The sequence below is a fragment of the Cyprinus carpio genome, chromosome B3 (genome assembly GCF_018340385.1).
Source record: "Cyprinus carpio isolate SPL01 chromosome B3, ASM1834038v1, whole genome shotgun sequence".
Lineage (NCBI taxonomy): Eukaryota > Metazoa > Chordata > Actinopteri > Cypriniformes > Cyprinidae > Cyprinus > Cyprinus carpio.
Genome location: NC_056599.1, coordinates 14705475 through 14725782, shown reverse-complemented (window position 1 = coordinate 14725782; position 20308 = coordinate 14705475). Strand labels below are relative to the sequence as shown.

Here is a 20308-nt window from a genome sequence, read left to right as displayed (position 1 = left end):
TTAAACAAAAAATTGTGCTTTTATAAAAGACTATGTCTAGATCCGATTCAGAACAATAATAATAATAATAAAAAAAACGGAATAGATAGCGTCCATACTGGATCGACATTCCATTCGGTAACATTTTGTAATTTACATTTATATGCTGTTTAATGCTTGATGATCGCGTTTATATATATATGAAAAGTTTGAATCTGGCAAGATTTTTTTAAGGTTTGTGGAAGAAATGCTGCATTTATTTGAGATATAAAATATATATAAAATAAAATAAAGTAACATTGTGAAATGTTATTACAATTTAAATAACTTTAATTATTGAATATACATTTAAATGTAATTTATTCCTTTGATGCAAAGCTGAATTTTCAGCGTCATTACTCCAGTCTTCATTCTCACATGATCCTTCAGAAATCATTCTAGATTCATCTGATTTGCTGCTTTTCTGCTCCAGAAACATGTTGTATTGAAAACGGTTGTTTCAATTATTGGATGAATATAAAATTCAAAATAACAACATTTATTTGAATTGTAACACAATGTAAATGTTTTAACAATATTGAACAGTAGTGTACATGAATTACTGAGGTCTGACAAAAGGTGTTTTAAGGGGAAGTGAGAGATAATGAAATAATCATAAATGCATTAAAAAAAATGATCATTTACACAGAAATGTGTTTTTGTTTCACAAATGTAACCCCATGATTGCTTGTCTGTGTGCCTGTGTGATTTTTTTGTACCTGTAAATGTCTAAGTGTGAACACCACAGGCTCGGTCAGAAACACTCGACTGGACTCTTTATTGATCGATGCTGCAATGACATGTGAATTCACTGCCAGGCCACGCCCACCAGGCCCCGCTTCCATTTCCATCTTCACGGTGGCGTTTTCAGTGGACAGGAATGAACCCAGGTTCTTATAGAGCACAAAGACCACTTTTACCTGGCCTGTACAGAGAAACACAGCACAAGAAAGAAGGAGAGAGTTACTGAGTGGCGGAAGGATATGAATAACAACTAAGAGGAGAAAGGGACCGGTAGAGTGACTTGAGTGAAGGTTAAAATGATTTGGGCTGGGAGGGGGTGAGTGAGTGATCGGGGGATTTTTAAGGAATTTTAATATGGAGGGCAATGGAACATTCATCCCTTCAGCACTCACTCACTCCGTTTCTTCCGTATGAATATTTCATGTGCGTTTGTTTCAATCATACTAATCTCACTTCCCCCACCCAACCTGTCCCCGATGAAAAGCAGCGAACGACGACGCGGCTTCAAAAAGAGGCTAAACGTGGGAATGATGGAAAAAGAGTGGAGTAGGAGAGCTGATGGCGGGGTAAGATGGCTAAGAGATGGAGGGGACCAGAAGAAGGAGAGGGGTGCGGGGGTTGGTATGTGAGTGTGGAGATTGTTGTGATCTAGTTCCCTCTCGGGCTGTTCGATTAAGAGTGCCGTTAAGAAACCATCAGGGAAGAAATGGTCTCAGCGCTTTTGTTAATCTGATTAGGTTTATTATTATCAACCAATAACCGGGTAAACCGAAGTGGAAATTTCGCTAAGCTTCAGTGAAACTGCACAGGGGCGAGTCACATCGAGATGGAAGGGGCAGGAAGAGAGAGAATGAGCTGTGACTGACCGTTGCGGCTGTACTGCTTGAAGGTGGAGGCCGAGAGCTGGATGCTGCTGTCACTGGGACCGTTCTGAGGGAACGACAAATCCTGAGACTCTGTCTCTGTGTTCAACACGCGCACCTCTAGATCTGAACACACACAAAAACACACACTTTGAGAGTTTGAACTGTAATGACACAGCAAAAAAAAAAAAGCCCTGAAAGGTTACCATAGAAGTTACTCATTTTGAAGTAGTAGTCAAAAGCTACAAACACTTAACTGGGCACTATAAACTTCATACATTTTGTATTCTGTACACTATAAACTACTATTAAAAAGTCAGTAAGTTTTTTTTTTTTTTTTGATAGAAATTAATACTTTTATTCAGCAAGGACACAGATTCATCGGATTGATCAAAAGTGACAGTTAAGATGTTTATAATGTTACAAAATAGTTCTATTTCAAATAAATGCTGTTCTTTTGAACTTTGAATTCATCAAAGATTCCCTCCAAAAATCCAAAATTATTTCCAAAAAATATCAAGCAGCACAGTTTTAAACAAATTTGTCATCACAGGAATAGATTACTTTTTAAAATATATTCAAATATGAAATAACTATTATAAATTGTAATATTTCACAATATTTACTGTATTTTTAAACATTACAAGACTTTACAAGGTTTTATTATTAAGGTTATTTAGTTCAAAAACATTCAAGTTTTGAACAAAGTTACACTGAATGATAAATAAATAAAAATAACAATTAAACAAAGTTTATATTTGGACAAACCCAATGATTGGGTTGTTTGTACCGGCTGGGTAGTTGCATTTGTATAAAAATTACTATATTTCTTGCTTAAAATTAACCCCAAATAGGTTGGATATTAACATGTTTTAATATATTTAATACACAAACATTTATTGATACATTTAATAAATAATGAAATACTAAACATTTATTAAACACTTAATAAATGTTCACCTTTTGATTATTACTGATTCCTCTAGTAATAAAGTGTCTGACTTTTAATTTCCAACCTATTTTGGATTCATTTTAAACCAGGCATAGAGTCATTTTTAAGCAATAGTTGAGTTAAATAAAACTGCCCAGCAGGTTGGTCAAACATTTAACCCAACCGCTTGGTCCAAAACCCAGTCGCATGGGTTTGTCCATATTTAACCCAGCATTCCTATGAACCATCTTTAACATCCATGAAACCTTTTCATTGGACAAAAGATGGTTCTCTTAAGAACATTTCCCTCAAAGGTTCTGTGGAGAACCCAAAATAGATCTTCTATGGGATCAGTGTGAAAACCTTCTTTTGAAACCTTAATTTTTACTAGGAACACAAAGCAAGTTAGATTTTCGACAACACAAACTCACCGACATTGGCAGCGTGGTCTGAGAAGTGATTATTGTACATGTTATTGGCCAACAGGAAGGCTCCTTTCTCCATGACGTCCAGCAGCATGGTGGCGGTGTGCGCCTGCTCCGTACTGTTCATGTCCTGCCATGACTCTAAAACTTCGGCACGCAAAAGATTATCCACAGTCTGCACAACCGCCTGCGCACACATGCACAAACAAACACACACACTTACACTTCATCATAATAGACTCGACATCAAAAGATGAGAAAATATGGACTCTCGGGAATGGCAACATCTGTGAATCTTACGCGGTGAGTACACTTGAAAGTATTTCTAATAAGGTAGGCAACATCGTTATAGGCCATTAGAGAAAAATAGGACAAGAGCGCCACTCTAAAAAGCGAAAAGCCCCGTGTTTCTCTCGGAGCAGGAAGACTTGCTACAGAATCGGTTCTGATACGCCCTCTGACTAAAGCTGGACCAGCTCGAAGTGCTCTCTCTCTCTATCTCTCTGAGCTACACACACACACACACACAACCGACACTACTAACTCAAACCGAAGCTGCAGTTAAAATTCATCTGATAGAAGGCATATGAAAGAATAAGAAAAAATATTGGGTGTACAACAGCCTTGTGTATATGTAGTATGCATTATGAAGGGCAGATACCGTATATGACCACTCGCTAAATAGCTGTAATTGCTAATTATATATGTTCATTAAAAGTAACCACCAAAATAATAGAATATGATTGAAGAATAATATAGATAATATAATCTGAATAGAATATAATATAAATCAAATAATTAATATACTATAAGATATATAACTATAATAATAATACTTCCTGATAACTATGTTAAAAGACCCTCAACAAAATTAAAAAAAGGATGGTATTTTTTATTTGATTTAATATATATTAAAATGTCATTTATTCCTTTGATGGTCAAAGGTTTATTAACATCGGTCTTCAGTGCCACATGATATTTCAGAAAATCCTTTTAAAATTGCTGATTTAGCAGTTATGAAACGGTTTATTATTATTAATTAGGTTACTCCTTTAGTTTAGGGACAAAATTTTAAAAACACTAATATAAAAACTAAGTGTGTTGCTTATTAACATGCATATATACTAGGCATATTGGCTATTTATGAGTACTTATAAAACACATATTAATGCCTTATTCTAGATCCCTTAATTACTGTATTTTTAGATCCCTTAATCCTACCCCTTAGCAAGCAGCGAATTGGGAGTGTTTTTTGGTGGGCAAAATAGTAAGTTTAACAGCTAGAATTGGTTTGAAATTGGCTAGAAACTTTTTTTTCAGTGTTCTTTTGATAAATAGAAAGTTTGATAAGAAAGCATTTATTTGAAATAGAAATAAATTTGCTACATTTTGTCACATTTGATCAAATGTCCATGCATCCTTGCTGAATTAAAGTTTTAATGTTTTCTTTAAAAAAATATACTGAGCCCAAACAGTGGTCTAATATGAATTAAAAATGTACAGCCTCTTAAAAGGAAACTGGGTCCAAAAATACATAGATGAACTCATGTTGCACCACAGATTTTTGTCCATTTATCAAATGTTCCCAAGAATGAGACCACCTACAACAAGCTAGGAGGTATCAATTGTGTGTTCATTGATCATTGATGTTGATTGCACAGGTACTTTCGTATCTATTTTTCCTTTGTTTCTTTGCAGGATTTAAGTCTGAAACAGCGCAGGTGGCATTATAAGGAAATTCTGACTGTATTTGAATACCTTTATAATGCATTTTAGATACAGGCTTCCTAGAATGTTTTTGTATAAAATGCTCCCAGTCGAATGTGGGCCGGAAGGGAACAGAAATCAACACAACAGGCGTAGTATGTGAGATTTGGCGCAGTGACACGGAGGATGAGAAGAGATAACGAGAGGTGAAGTGTGTCTGTGAATCCCAAACAGATAACGAGAAAAAGGAAATGCACAATACCTGAACATAAGCGGCCGGCAGGTCACTCTCTCTCTTCTTCTGCCACTGCAAGACACAATGAGACTACTTTCAGATACACACATACATGAAGAAGAGTCTTGCCCATTCAAAATGATTTTTTAATCAATCCCAATCAAATGCAACTTACAAAAATATACTACTACTACTATGCATTTAGTATGGAGGGAATTAACTTACATACTTAAAGAATGGCGTTAAATGTTCTCACAGAATCCTCCAGGCAAAGAAAGAGACATCAGGACAGCTCTTTTCCATCCATCAAAAATTAACGTGTGCTGTCAATTTCAGATTCATTTTTGGTTCATTTGAAAGAACATATTATTGTGAAATAACATTATTATTTATCCCTCTATTTGTAACATTTGTCAAAAAAATTAAAATAAAAAAGTAAGAGCTACTAACACATTAACATGGGACAAAAAAGTAAGCCACAACTGCACAACCACCCAGAAGAAAATAGGTATATGCAGATTCTGCATTCATGTGATTCATGTCAAGGCTGTGATGTTTTAGATGGTTTCCTGTGCACACTGATGTAGGGACAGCAAAACAAAACATGAAGGGGTTTGTTTAAAGGGCGAATGTGTGTGAGTGTGTGTGTGCATGCAGTGTGTCACCTTATTGTAGTTCCTGGCTGCCGATTCCTTATTCCCGGGTCTGAGTTCTTGCGCTGTGCATCTAATATATCCAATAGCTGCTCGATGAGTCTGACAGAGGAAAACTGACATCACCGGGCGTGAATGCGGCCCTGCGTGTGGTTCACCAGCTCAGCCAGCGATGTGTTTGCAGCGTTTTCTCATCTCCCGCTTTTTATCTACCACAGTGAATACACACACACACACACACACACACACACACACACACACAACAACACACACACACAACACACACACACGACACCACACACACACAACAACACACACACACACACCACATTCTGGTCTCTAAAGCTCCAATCCCCTGCTGTGCGCTCTGTGGGGTGTGAGCTGGGGGGGTTTCTGGGTTTATGCTGCTAGACGCCTCAGGGACAAAAGACAGCAAATCTTTAAATGACCTCCGCTCTAAATCAAGCTACATTACAAAAAACAAAAAGGGGAAAAAAAAACCCTGAAAGCGTGAAAGTGATATCGAAAATTACTCACCTGATTTGGAAAGCAGACACCATAACTTTGTAATTGCCCTGAAGCAAATGTGTCACTTAAACGTTTAGAAAAATAGAAAAACGAAAAAAGAACAAGAAAAAAAACAAAACAAAAAAAACAACAGTCCTTTGTGTTTTAAGGTACTCAAAGGTACAGTCAAAGTGTAATCGGGGGGACGTGTAAGGGTGGATGCCTAAAAAAAGTGTAACCACTGATTTGTGGTGTTCAGGAAACAATGCTGTTAAAAAAAAATTAACCTTTGAAGAATGCCATTTATTTACTAAGGCCTTTTACAGTTTGACATTTCTTTCTTCTTTTTCGTGTCCTTAAATTATGTTCTATAAAGAAAAGAGGTCAGTAATTTACAATAGTGACAACCACATTTATAATAAATCTGCAAGTGTAATGGAACTTATAAACAAACATGGTTTGCTAAAACGTTCAGGATTGATAATACTGTACATCTGTGATTTGCCAACATTACTTTTGTCAACAACAGCCCCATACCAATGGGGTTAACTGTTTTCAACCATGTTTGTAGTCTGAGAGATCAAAATGTTGCTGTGTTGATCACAACTTAAATGTAGGTAGGTGATTTTGGAGAGGCGCTAGCGATAGCACCTAGCTTTGAAAGCATAAGACTCACCCCCTCCTGCATAATCACTCTCTAAAGCACATGAAACACACAGAGGCAGACAGCAGAAGCTAACCACGCGACATGACAACAGACGGTTTATTTTTTATAAGCACATGATATTGACAATAATATTACTTCTATTCTCTCTCGGTCTGCAACAGCGTAACGGAGTGCGCTGATGACGTATCATGTCTGCGATAAGAGAGTGCGCAGAGGTATGCAAATACATGCGTTTTACTAGGGGCAGGTTGGAGGAGCCTATCGCTAGCCCTCGGACCAAGGGATATGATTGGATGAACATTTTAATGTCCTACGCCTAACGCCTTCCACAGACTATATAAATACTATAAATTAATTTAGGACCACTTAACTTAGTGATTGCTATCGGGAATGAGAAGAGGACGTTTTAACCAGCATAGCAAAAAAATTTAAAAATAACTACACAGCATTTTATTAGATTTTTTAATTAGCTTTTATTGTTATATTACTTTTTTATTATACATTTCATTTTAGATTTTACTTTTTTGCTTTTCAAACATTACTATTTAGATTTTTCCAGTTTTAGAGTTTTATTTACAATTAACAGTTTTAACAAATATATACATTTTATTTCAGTTTATTTCTATATCTCATCTATCTATCTATCTATCTATCTATATTATTAAATTATTTTTTTTCAAAGATAAGATAATAATAAACCTACTGTTACTCTGCAATATTCCCTGCATTTTCTTTCCATGGTTGTCAGGAAAGAGGGGCTTGGAATTTATTTTTAACAAGTCTCCTGATCATTCAGTCTGAGTTGGCACTGTGTTGTGAATCTGTCACTGTTACTGAGTTTGTTACTAGAATAGAACGGCAAGCGCAAACTATATTAGGGCCATCAGACAGAACATGGAGCTAATTTAATTAGCAAAGAACAAAGTTTATATAAAGTCTTAAAGTCCACTTAGTTTTGAAGGATCAAAGAGAGGGAGACTAAAATTATAATTTGAATCCTCTTTTTCCGTCAAAAGTTCAACGACAGTGGGGAAAACTGCTATGTTATGATATGATGTGATATGATGCCTCAAAAAAATTGCTTTGGTTAAACGAAAAAGTTTTTGTCAAATACATGTGAAAATCAGAACAAAACAGTCCTTGATGTGTAAGTTCAGTGTTGACTTCAACCTGAGATGGCTTTGTTAAACGATCTCTTAGAAAATAGAGCGAATTAGAGAGATTTTGTTCCACATCATGTCAAACCGAATCGACCTGCGTGCGGTAATGTGAGCTTAGGCCGGGAATGATAATAGCTGAGGTAGCAGCAGAGCAGGACGGGAACGGGGTCAGAGCAAGCAAAAAGCAACTTACTTTAGTGGTCTCACCTTCTGGGCCACCTGGTTGACCCACCGGCGAGGTGCAGTTACTTAGATCAGGGCCGCCCGAGGATTCCACAGCACAGGAGAGGACAGACACTTGAAAGGATGCGATGCCTGAAAACAGAAGAGAAGATATTAGGAGAGACAGACAGAAGGTGACCTTGGGTTTTAAAGTCTTTTGTGTGTGTGTGTGTGTGTGTGGTGTGTGCGCGCGAGTATATAATATATATATATATGATACCCTATATTATATATATAGTATATATATAATATATATATGTATATATAACACTAACAATGATCACACACAGGCACGCACGCTCACACAACACACACACACACACACACACACACACACACAAAGAACCATTCACCACACAGTTTATCATTGGGGTTTACATGCTACATATATTTCTTTTCCTTTTTCTTTTGACTTTTTTGTGGAAAAAAATTTAGTTACAGTGGCAAGTGGAGGAAATACAGCCAACAAATGTCCAAACTACTTGTGAAACTTACAATACTCTTTAATTTACCATCCCAGGATGCATCTCATTAAGGTTGTTCAGAATAAACTAATGCTGTAATCAAGGTGAAGTGAGGCGACACTGAAAAGTAGGCGAAAAATTAAGACAGTTTCTGATTTATTTCTCCTTTTTTGGGGCACTACATAATTCCCTTGCCTCCATTTTCTGTTTTCATAGTTTTCAGTATTTCAGTAATTTTTACATGAAAAAAAAACAAACAAAAAACAAAAAAAAACAAAGAAAGAGTTGACAAAACTTTTGACTGATAGAATATAAAAAGTAATTTATCTTATTTATTATAATACAACAAAATACAACAAATAAAATGTCAAAACTTTTTTATCATGTAAAGAAAAAAACAAATATGTACTGATCACACACAGCCACACACACACACACACACACACACACACACACACACACACACACACACACACACACACACATACATATATATTAAGAGTTTATTTGCAAAAACAGATAACTCCGTTTTTTAACAATTCTCAGAAATCATGTTTTTTTTCATTTTTCATTGTGCATGGGATTCCAATTAATCTCGACACAAACTGCTGCAGTTGGGTTATTTTGACTAGGTTAATAAAGAAATAACAAAAAAAACAGTTATCTGTTTTAGAAAGAACTAAACATAAATAATAACATAAATAACATAAACAAAAAATATATTGCATCCAAATTTAAAATATCAGATTATATAATGATTTTATCTATAATATCAATAATCAAATTGTATCGTATAACATATATGTAAAATATTACTATTAGGTACTGTGTCCCTTACACTCCTTAGAGAAAACAAAATCCTGATATATAAGTACCAACACAAGTACACAAAAATAAATTCATAGCACAATATACCAAAAACCAACTAGCTGAACTTTTATTCTCAACTCTAGAGTGCTAGAGATAAGAAACAAAGAACCGGCAGAGCTCTTAGGCTTCACTGTGAAACCTTCCACGAAAAACACACTTTTTTTCTGTGGAAATGAGTTTGCTGACACATGAACGCCATCGCAAACACTCTTGCACACGACTTGTGATAAGATCACACACCAGGCACGGCCATCCCATCAAGCGCCTCTGAATGCTGAGAAACACCTCGAGGGAGACACCCCTTCTGCCCACTCCTCATTTTCAGTTATGTTTGGGCTGTTTTAGTTAGCCGAGTTCACAGAGAAGGACAGGCTTGCTGGGATCAAACAAACGGCAGGCCTTTTTCAGCAACCACAACACAAACAGCTGGGTTGAATGGTAGGACCGGAGGGAAAAAGAAAAAGGGGCAGAAGGGGGGTTAAAAGAGTGACAGAGAGAGGTAAACGCTATGACAGAAAGATGGAGTGAAGCAGCACTGGTGGGAAGGATCCAGCTCCAGCGATGATCACAGCGTGACCCGGAGACACTCTCTCTCTCCCAGCCGATGTCTGCTTTTCTCTCCACTCCATTCCTTCATCCACAATAGAATTGGCTTTGAAGGATCTGCCAGGATTCACCGAAATTAAGCTGCTGCTAATTTAACTTGTCTGTCATTTTCAGTGACGGAAAAATGGGGACAGAAAGAAAGCCAACGGTTTTGTCAGTGGCTGGGAGAGAGAGATGCTAACAGAGGGATGAATCGTTTTTCCTCCCACGACAAGAAAGAGGCATTTGATGATGGCGGTTTTGTATGGAGAAATGGGGGGGGTAGGGGGGGGGTGTTTGTCGTTTGTAGAACTGTCCTAGTGGCTCATTTTTAATTCAGTCAGTTTTGCAGGGCTAACCCATGCTGAGGCTTGAAGATCACTCCTTCATTTGCAAAAGGACTGCCTTTTTATCTATGACGTCCCAAGAGGACCTGCCAGCTGGAGTAGAATACAGAGATGAAGGAGGAAAAGGAAGCAAGCTCTCCACACAAAGAAATGGGTGTATACACATAAATGTGTACATGAACCCAGTGACATACACAACACGGGAGGTAAGAGCCAACACAACAAACATTTCTATGAAAAGCTGTCTCAACAAACAGTGTGGTGACCTTTATGTCATAAACATCACGCAGGCCTTCCTTCCGGTAAAATTGTGATTCCCTCTTGCCACTACATTCATGTTGTGATCAAGTGCGGTCAACACACTAAAATGTCAAGCAGCACTGACCACAGTTTTGCTATAAATGTTTTACAACCCTGTAGATATCTGTTGCAGGCATCCAGTAGACAGGGATTTTTTTTTATTTGAATTCTCAAGTCCAAATCAAATTATTTTTAAGTGTCTATATATTTTCATACGTCACACCATCATCGTCACCTCACCTAGTGATCCTTTTAGGGCACGCGGCCGTGGTCTGACTGTCTCCCGTGGCCCCCTCTGGGTGGCAGGCCACTTGCACCCCTCGGGCTACTCTGGCTTCGCCACGACTTGGGAGCTCAGGGACCCCTGTGGTGGTAACGCGCTAGGGGTCTCCGCGAGTCCTGTGCACAGTGGCCGTTAATAGGTCTCAGGTCTGTGGTGCCTTGTTGATGGCCCCTATTGGGGTGGAGAGGTAGGGGGCAGAGGTCGTATGGTTGAGGGGATGGGAGCTAGAAGTGACAGGTCCCGGGCTGCGGTGGTGTTTGCTGCTGCTACATCTGTGTGGGGACCAAAGTGGACCTGAGAGCAAGAGAGAAGGGCATGACAGGAATGCAAAGAAAATTGAAACCGAGGCAACCAAGAGCATAAGAGGCAGAGACGCAGATTTCAGAACCACCTACAGAGTCAGCGAGAATGTCGTCGGATGGTTGGACCAAGATGATGAAAAAAGAAGACAAACAGAAGAAAGGAAAACCTAACCGTCTGATGTTGTCCCTTGCAAAAGAATATACGAGAAACGTGGTAAGAAGATAACTAAAGCAGCAGGAGCATTCACTAGTCTTTAATGCATGATTATACGTTCCCACAGTCCCCTCTGAGAACTGGATAGAGCGAAATACAGGAGGAGAAAGAGAGAGAGAGACAGACAGACAGAGCATGTTCATGGGGCAAGAAGATGAGAATGAATAATTGATTAGAAATCTTTTTTCTGATGTGACAAAAACGCTAATGACCACTGCTAAATTAAACCATAAAGAACATGTATTGAAGACACAGAAAGGGAACGAACTAACAGAACGTTGACACTGTAACAGATCAACACTGGTCCTGTTAGCCTTCCGTCTCCCGCTGAATCGCCTTGGGAGCTCTTTCTTCTTTCCACTTTACCATCACTGGGATCCCGGTGGGACTAAACGCCTAGGGGGTAGCCGCAGCTACCTTGTAGTTTCTTGCCAGACATCAATTTGATTGTCTCGTGGGTGTGTTATCTACAGATTACACATACTGGCCGGGTTTGGGAATGGTAGTGTGGACAGGCTCTCCCCGTTCTCTGTTAGGTGTTGTAGTGCGCGCATACAGCACCAGATCCTCCAACTGCTCTCGCTGTCATCATCCTGATTACACATAGCGGGACAGCATATAGAAACCCAAAGGCCATAAAAGCGTTGGACGCCAGTCTCTTATCAAAGCTCGTCTCCCAGGTTCCCATTCGAAGCGCAGAGTGTAGTGGTTAACCTAGAAAGACCGCGAGAGTAAAGGTTTTTTGGATTTTCGGGGTTGTGTTCATATTATACACCAACATAACTTGATTACTCCACAGTTCTGGTAAATGGAGATCCTTAAATGTAACCCAAATTCAATCATCCGATCTCAGCTGAAATACAATAGCTTTAAATTGGCACTTTTCAGTGACATCTGACCTGGCTGACCACAAGTCGTCCATTTGTTGTGCCTCGGTAGCGTAGATGACCCATAACCATTTCTCATATCAACTGCGAGGGTCAATATCAGATTTGCCCCTTCCAGCGGTTACGGTGTAAGTGTCATGGGTAATTTTGGCATTATTATGACTATGGCTTCTCCACTCTTGATACGTGTGGCTGCAAGTCGTATTTCATCAAGTGCTTCGTGTGCGTTCCTTGTTGTAAAAAACCGGCACCATCATACACGACAAAAGCCGGTTTTCCATTCCACACGATTTGGCAGCCTGTTTGGAGAAGAGTGTGGTTGCTTGGATGACATTGGCTAAATAGAATGTAATTTCCTGTCTACATTTTAGAAACATTATGAATCGAAACTAAAATCAGGATTCTACACTCTTATATACCTGCCAAGGAGTTGTCCTAGAATCAGTATTCTTATCTACAGAATCTTTAATTTTAAAATTAATAAAGAAACTCAAGAAACCTTTCCTGAGAACCTCAAGAAGCATATACAAAAAACTGCTAAATCTAAGTTTTGAAAAAAAATATTATTTTGTAGATTGTACCACAGGGATAGTTTACTGGTTCCTACGACCCAAGCTGTGGTCCTCACCTCACTTGTAAGTGGTTGTAGCTCGATTCTTTCTGCTTGGAAAGTCTTCCCATGAAGCATACCTCTTACAGCGAGTGTCTGGTGCGGTACGGAGTCCAGGGCATGACGTAAAGACGGTCCCACCATACTGGAGGGGATCCGTTAGCGCGGACAAACACCAGTCCGGGCCCGACTGATGCTCGGCTTCCGCAGCAAACTTGCTGCCTGCACCTGCACCCTTTAATAGAGTCCCAGGACATACAAAGACTGGATATGCGGGATAAAGAGAGAGAAAGAAAGAGAAAGAGAGAGAAAGAGAGGGAGAGATGAAATAACAAGGAGGGATAAAGACAGACAGAATCAACAGAATGATGGTGTGATAGGATTTAAAAAGAAGAGAAATTGTTTGGGAAGGACCACTTGAGATATGGAGGATAAAGAAAGAAGAGGAATTGGTGTGAGGCCAATGAGGGATGATACATGAAATAGAATGTGGCAGCAAGAAAGTGGAAGAGAGAGGGAGAGAGTACAATGGGAGATTAGACATGAGATAACCTGACCATTCTTCTAATTAAAGAGTGTTTAATGTTCATTAGTCAAGTATCTGCAACACTGAAGCTACGAGGCTTGTGATAGGAGAATGAACACAATCCCTGGCTGCTGGTGCTCTATATATTGCTGGGTAATAATTTTTGTAAGCCCTGCCCCACTTCAACTTCCCTGCTGGAAAATCACCAGATTCTGTATGCTAGCTGATTTTACATTGTTTCTAGCTTGACCGACTGAGGTCCATTTATTGGCCATTAACGGCACTGAGCTGGCATAGGACCTGTTTGGTCAGCTGGAACCGTCCAACGAGATGTACCTGTTCAAGGCATCGGGGGTCAGTTTGGTTCAGAGCTGGTGTAGACCACTTTTGGAATGTGCAGAAAGAGGTTTACCATGTTGCCTCAAACCAGCAGGGAAACCAGGTTTTAATGTTAACAGATTTCAAGTTGTTCAAGCCGGACCAAGTTGGTCGCAACTTGTCTAGATATTCAAGCACAACATGTTCCCAACCCATTGTCCTGGCGTATCCCCCAAACGAATGGCATTTTTGTCCGTCCCCCTATATCTAACAACACCCATTTTAGGTCCTTGGATTCTCCTGCTAACAAGCCGATGCGTTAAATAAGATTATTGGAATGTAGAGCAGTAGTTCCCATTGTCGGTGCCGTGGCAACTGGCCCGTGGGTGCTGCAGAATTATATCTTTTTTTCCCGACTTTATTCAACCTAAAATACTAGCATCATAACCATATAATAACTTTTAACAGCATATATTTTTAAAAATAAGCTATATACTAAAACCCAACATATGAGCATGTCCAAAACGAAAATAAGTGAAAAATGTAACACTGATATATTTCATGCTCATTATAATTTATCCGCCAATTGGACTGTTCTCAGGAGAATTGCCCTGTCCTGCGCTGCCCTCGCCCTTGTACTGGTTCACCGCTCATTTTAATTCACGGCAGTGATTTTCAGGAAACAAAATGCTATAGAAGGGTTGACGTTTTTAACCATGTGAACCAACACTGTTATGTACCACTACCCACGCAACCCACTGCAACCCAACTCGTTTGATTTATTATAAATCAACAATAGTGTTTTTTAATAAAAATCTTTAGTTCACAAAAACGGGCTACTCAATGCAGCATGCCGACTGAACAGGTTGCATCACAGAATCAAATTTCATGTTATCACGTGAGCAGGAATCTGACAAAGAAGCGTGCATTGAGACAGACCAGACGATGGAGAAGAGTTTCAAAATGACATGACAAAGCGCTGTTTTAAAAATATTTTGGGTATTTTAAAAGCCTTGACTTCTGTAATATATGAAAGGTAATATTGGAAGTTTTTTAAAACATTTGTGTTCTTATTTATTTTGGTGTTCCACAGTGCTTGCTGATTAAATGTATTAAAAACATGTATTTTTTAATTTGGTTACTTATTAACATCAAGAAGCCATGTCTCCCAAGCTTGCTTATTCGTGTTTTCCCTAATAAATGTAGACATTTCCTTAGTATTTATTTGGTTTCCACAGTGTTTTACTGATCTTCGAAGTTTTGGTAGGCTTATAAGCTACCTTACTTTGGGTAAGGTTATTTGTTAGTTTTATATTAGCATATAGCATGGTGTATTTGTTATTTGTTTTGTTAATAAAAGTTCTAAGGTTGACCTTTTAATTTAATTTAAAAGCAACTGACGCTGAATTGGTGCTAATTGGAAAAAGAGAAAGTAAAATGTGCATGCAGCAAATTTACGCTATTTTAAAAGCGAAGGAAAGTAAGTCAAAAAGGAGGGGTAAAACTCAACAAACTAAAAACAAAACAACTGCCGTTGATGTGGAATTGGCACTAATTTGGAAATCAAAAGTAAAAAGTGCAAGGTGCTTTTACAAGCTATTTTAAAATGAAAGGAAAGCGAGGGAAAACTACCACCCGCTTTTCGCACATCGTCACAACCCTAAAGTTATACCCACGCTATCTCAGAATGCGCCGTCAATGTTTCTGCAGGTGGTTTTTTTTTTTTTTTTTTTTTTTAAGTTATAAGGTCCATGTTTGAAACAAATCAAATGAAAACTAAAGAAAAAAAAATTTTTTAGTTGTTTATTATTAATTAAAAATCAATCTTTAAATGTGTTTTGTTCCAAAATTCCCACATAAACAGTGAATGGTCAAAAATAAAGTCCTGTGACATGTCAGCCAGTTTTTTAAAAAAGCAGATGGTTTCATTTGGAATTGGTTGTTTCACCCTCAACAAAAATACTATGTTCTGTCTGTTGAAACGCATTCCTAATAGAAAAATCAGTTGCTGCTGTCCTAGTTGCGTCATTTTGTTGTTTGACGGCCTCTGGATTAAATTGCAATATGTAATGGAGACCCTGTATGTTTTAGTTTAATTGGGTTGGGTGCAAATAAAAAAACACTACAAAGGTGGCCATGTCTTTAAAAAGTATTGGGAACCACTGCTGTAGAAACATAACATTTTATTTTGCAGTATTAGGGGTAAACGAAAGACCAGATTTGGGGAACTGGTTTCAAGTTGGCAAGACTATCTCAAACCAAAAAAGTTACACAAAGTAGACCATGGGTGCATAACTCAATCCCTGGATGGCCACAAGGCCTGCAGTGTTTAACTTTAACACTTAATTTAAAACATCAAAAAATCCAGCAAATCAAGTCCTTCAGGGCTTATTTAAGAACGTTACATGTGTTGGAGCAGGGTTGGACACTAAACTCTGCAGGAGTTTTGCATCCCCTGTGTGTAGACCATTTTATTTCAGCAACAAACCAGCTTGACCACCTTATAGCTGGCATGGAACTGAATTTCCAGCAGGTTTTCTTACATCAAATGACCCTGTCCCAAATGGTACCCACTGTCCTCCGTCTAGTATACCCAATGAACATATGTGCTGTTGGGTAATAGTCCACTGGGAAAGCTCCACATCAGCACATGCATGCTGCTGCAAATGTATGCTCTGAGGGCACCTATCTACCACGAGAGGACCTACTCCGATGATCCCTTTTGAAATTTAAATTGACCAAGTAGATACCCTATCAATCTCAGGAAATGCATTAGACCCACAAATAACCACCGAGTCCACCTCATTGGTGCCATTTGAGACATAGTCTCTATATAATTTGGTATTTGTTCCACCACAAAGCACTGCGTAATGTCATGTGTATTTTTTGTGTTTTATGGTTTTGAATATAGCAAAATGTTAGGATGCCAGTCATGTACGAAAACAAATGCAATTGCTCAACGTTTCATCTGCTAGGAGTACTATGATCAAGACACACATACTCATACACAACAAACCATCTCTATATCTGTACGCTAGAGGAGGTCGTTCACCTGGGAATTGGTGTGAAATTAGCTGGCTGACGCAGTTTCTCACTCCCAGACTGAGAGGGCATAGGGACCTGAGAGAATCTATCTACTGCTGAGGGTATGGGGAAAGGGAGCTGGAGGTGTCTATGAAAAGAGAAAGCGGACGTCATCAGTCACTATGCTGTCAGAGGGGACAGCTGTGAGCAAGTGCGGATGGTGAGGACAATCTCAGGAGGTGGGGGATAAGCTAGTGGGGTTTTCCTGCCACAGGTTATGTGTGTCCCAGACAGCCAATACTTACTGTTGCTACATACACACACATATACGCTAAAAATAAGTGAAGCCAAACTGAAAGGCGTTTTGTAATTAGTAAATGATACACAAGCACACAGAGACACACATCTATGAACACCATATTAGAGATAATTGTTATAATTTGGTCGATAGCTAAGAAATCCCTTCAGGTTAAGATAAATGAGTTATGACCTATCAAGTGCAGTCTTCATCCTGAAGGAGCTGTAAAAATTCCTTCATAATAAAGTAGGGAGAAATAAGCTTAACTCTTCCTAGAAATGCCCTACAGAGAAAACCAGTATTACTTCACCAGCATATCTCTTGGATGCTAATCTCAGTAAAAGATGCTTGTGTGCTCTTAATCCCACAATGCTTTCAAACTAACTGGACCAGTCTCACCAACTGGTATAATGCATGGCTATGCTCCACGCTAGTCAGGTAGTTTAGATCAGTGTTTCCCAAGCCTTCACTTAGAGCTGAACCAAAACAGCACACATTTTGGATGTTTCTTTAACCTGACTCCCCCCCCCCCCCCCCTCATCCATTTCAGATCTTGGAGTCTCTAAAGAGCTGATTAGTTAAACTGGGAATGTTTGATTAGAACACTTTGAAAATGTATGCTGCTGGTGTGCCTCTAGGAACAGGGTTGTGAATCACTGGTTTAGATAGCTAGTCAATTTGGTTAATTAGCTTGACCACCAGTTGGAAGACCGGCTGTAGCCCAAGTTAGGGTTTCAAAAAGGTGGACAATTTCCAGTAAATTTCTGAAATATTTCAGAAATTTTGGAAATTTTCCGGGATTTTTTAGAATGTTCTAGGGATTTTTGCAAAGTTTCTGGGAAATTTTCCACCCATTTGCAACCCTAGCCCTGCTAGATCATATTGGTCAAGACTATAAACATCCTTCGATCTTTGGTGGTCAAGCAGGTTTTCATATCATGACAATTAGTTTTAAGTTACACAAAACAAACTGACCACCTTACTCAACCATTTTACCAATCAAGATCATAATGGTCAAGCTCCACCAGCAAAGTTCTGCTGTTAAACAGTATGACTATGCTTATCTTAACACTAGCACTAACCAAAATAAACCAGCTTGCTTTGGGCAACAAAGTAGTCTAAATTCCACTGTTTCTCTACAAGTTTGGTTATGAGAGACTAAGACAGACAATTTCTCAACAAGTACAGAGACAATACTCTACATACACATTTAGACTACTTATACCATATTTTAAAAAAAAAAAATTGACAAGGAGGAATAAATAAATCTCCCATGATGCAATGACAAACACCATCTCTGAACTAAAGAATATTAATAGACTCATCTGAGAACAGGGAGGCAGTGCCTTCCTGAGGGGAACAGCAACACACTGTATTGACCCGTTCTATATGGGTTGGTGTTTTGAGTTTGGTGTGTTGCGTTTGGTTTATAAAGAAATTGGGGAGAACGCAACACACCACCAGACACACACGAGCACACGCTTTCCCCCAAACAGTCACACAAACGCACCCATCCAAGTATCTGATCAACTGCATGGAGGGCGATATAAGCAGCTCACCCACAAACAAAGGCAGCACTGACACCAGCTGCTTTGATGTCAACGCTCAAGCAATTGCTGGCCACAAACAGCTCAGCGTGCCCTAATTTAAGATTAAGACTATGGCTCTGTCTCTCTCATAGTCCTTGTAGACTAGAGCTCTCTATTTCCTGATGCTATTTAGGGATGTAAAGAAGGGCTTATTATAGTGAATATGATAATTACAGAGGCTCGAGATAGGAATAAGTATATGTGTGGGGACTTTTGATTCCACAGAAACACACTCCCACACACACAGTGTGACCTGGGAGAATTCATTAAACCTGACCTGTGCTCTCTTGCAGCTCAGTTCCCTACTGTGTACTGGGCTCTAACTCGTTCTCTTTCTAAAACAAGAATTTTTATAACACAGTTCTACCAACTATTGGAAAAATGGCCAACATACAGTGTGCAATTATCCTTGTCAATCTACACCAGACTGAGGTCACTAAACCTCTCACCTCGACATCTTGTGGTGTTCACTGCAAAAACAATGTCCTGGTAAGTCACACTACCAGGACTGAAACCCAACTCCCTACTGTTTTTAAACCCAGAGTAAGAAGTGTATTAGCACCTCCACCTCCATGAGACACTAAATAAACCCAACCAGACCGGGCTTCCATGTGCTTCCATTCATAGTGCTAATGAGCCTTTTATCACTCAAATATTTACCTACACACAGAACTTTAATTCAAATTACACTTGTTTCATAATTGCTATTACTGTTTCCTAATAGCTACCCTCAGGAAATAAACATCTCTCGTGTCTTGTGTCTCACTTGCATCTCATAGAAAGCAGTTAGATAAATGGGAAACATCTGTTCAGGGGTTAAATTTTCACTTAAACAAAAGACCTCAGAAATCTCACAAAGTCAAAAACAGTTCAAACATTTTTCATCTAATACCTCAAAGTTATCCACATTAATTTTTTAAAAGCTTTTTACTGATACCGTTTATGAATAATTGTCTCATTTACATCTGTTTGTTTCTCCTAGGGAATTCTAGGAGAAATATCTAAAAGAAAATGGATCCATAACTGCAACTTAAACGGACAGTTAAAATCCAAAAAAACAGAAAAACTTCTGTCATCATTTTTTAAACCCTCATGTCATTCCAAACCTGTATGCCATTCTTTCTTCCATGGAACAAAAATAAGATATCCAGAATGATGTTGGACACCAAACACATTTTGGTGACCATTAACTTCTACTGCATCTAACAAAGAAATACATACAACATACTTACAAATCTCTATTATCTGTTAAAGAACACTCCGAATTTTTGGACTTTAGCTTATTCACCATATCCCCGAGTTTAATAAGGTCCCATACATACCGTGTCATTTCGTGCGTTCTGTAAGTGTTATTTGACGCCACAACCGACGCATAGCCTACGTTTAGGCACCAAAGACTGGATATTTAGGGATTAATGCTAGCATAGTAATTCCCAATAAGTGACAAAAGAATGCAAACATTTTCCTATTTAAATGTTGTGATCTTTATAGGTTCATCCGGGCGTGGACAAATAAGCAAGGGTCTAATTATTAGACAGCGACCATTTTTAATCATATAA

The 20308-nt window shown here is 38.7% G+C and overlaps 1 pseudogene; it reads right to left on the bottom strand.

Moving 5' to 3' along the window:
* The window catches only part of LOC109066033, a 168256-nt pseudogene that overhangs the window by 18629 nt on the left and 129319 nt on the right, over positions 1-20308 (bottom strand).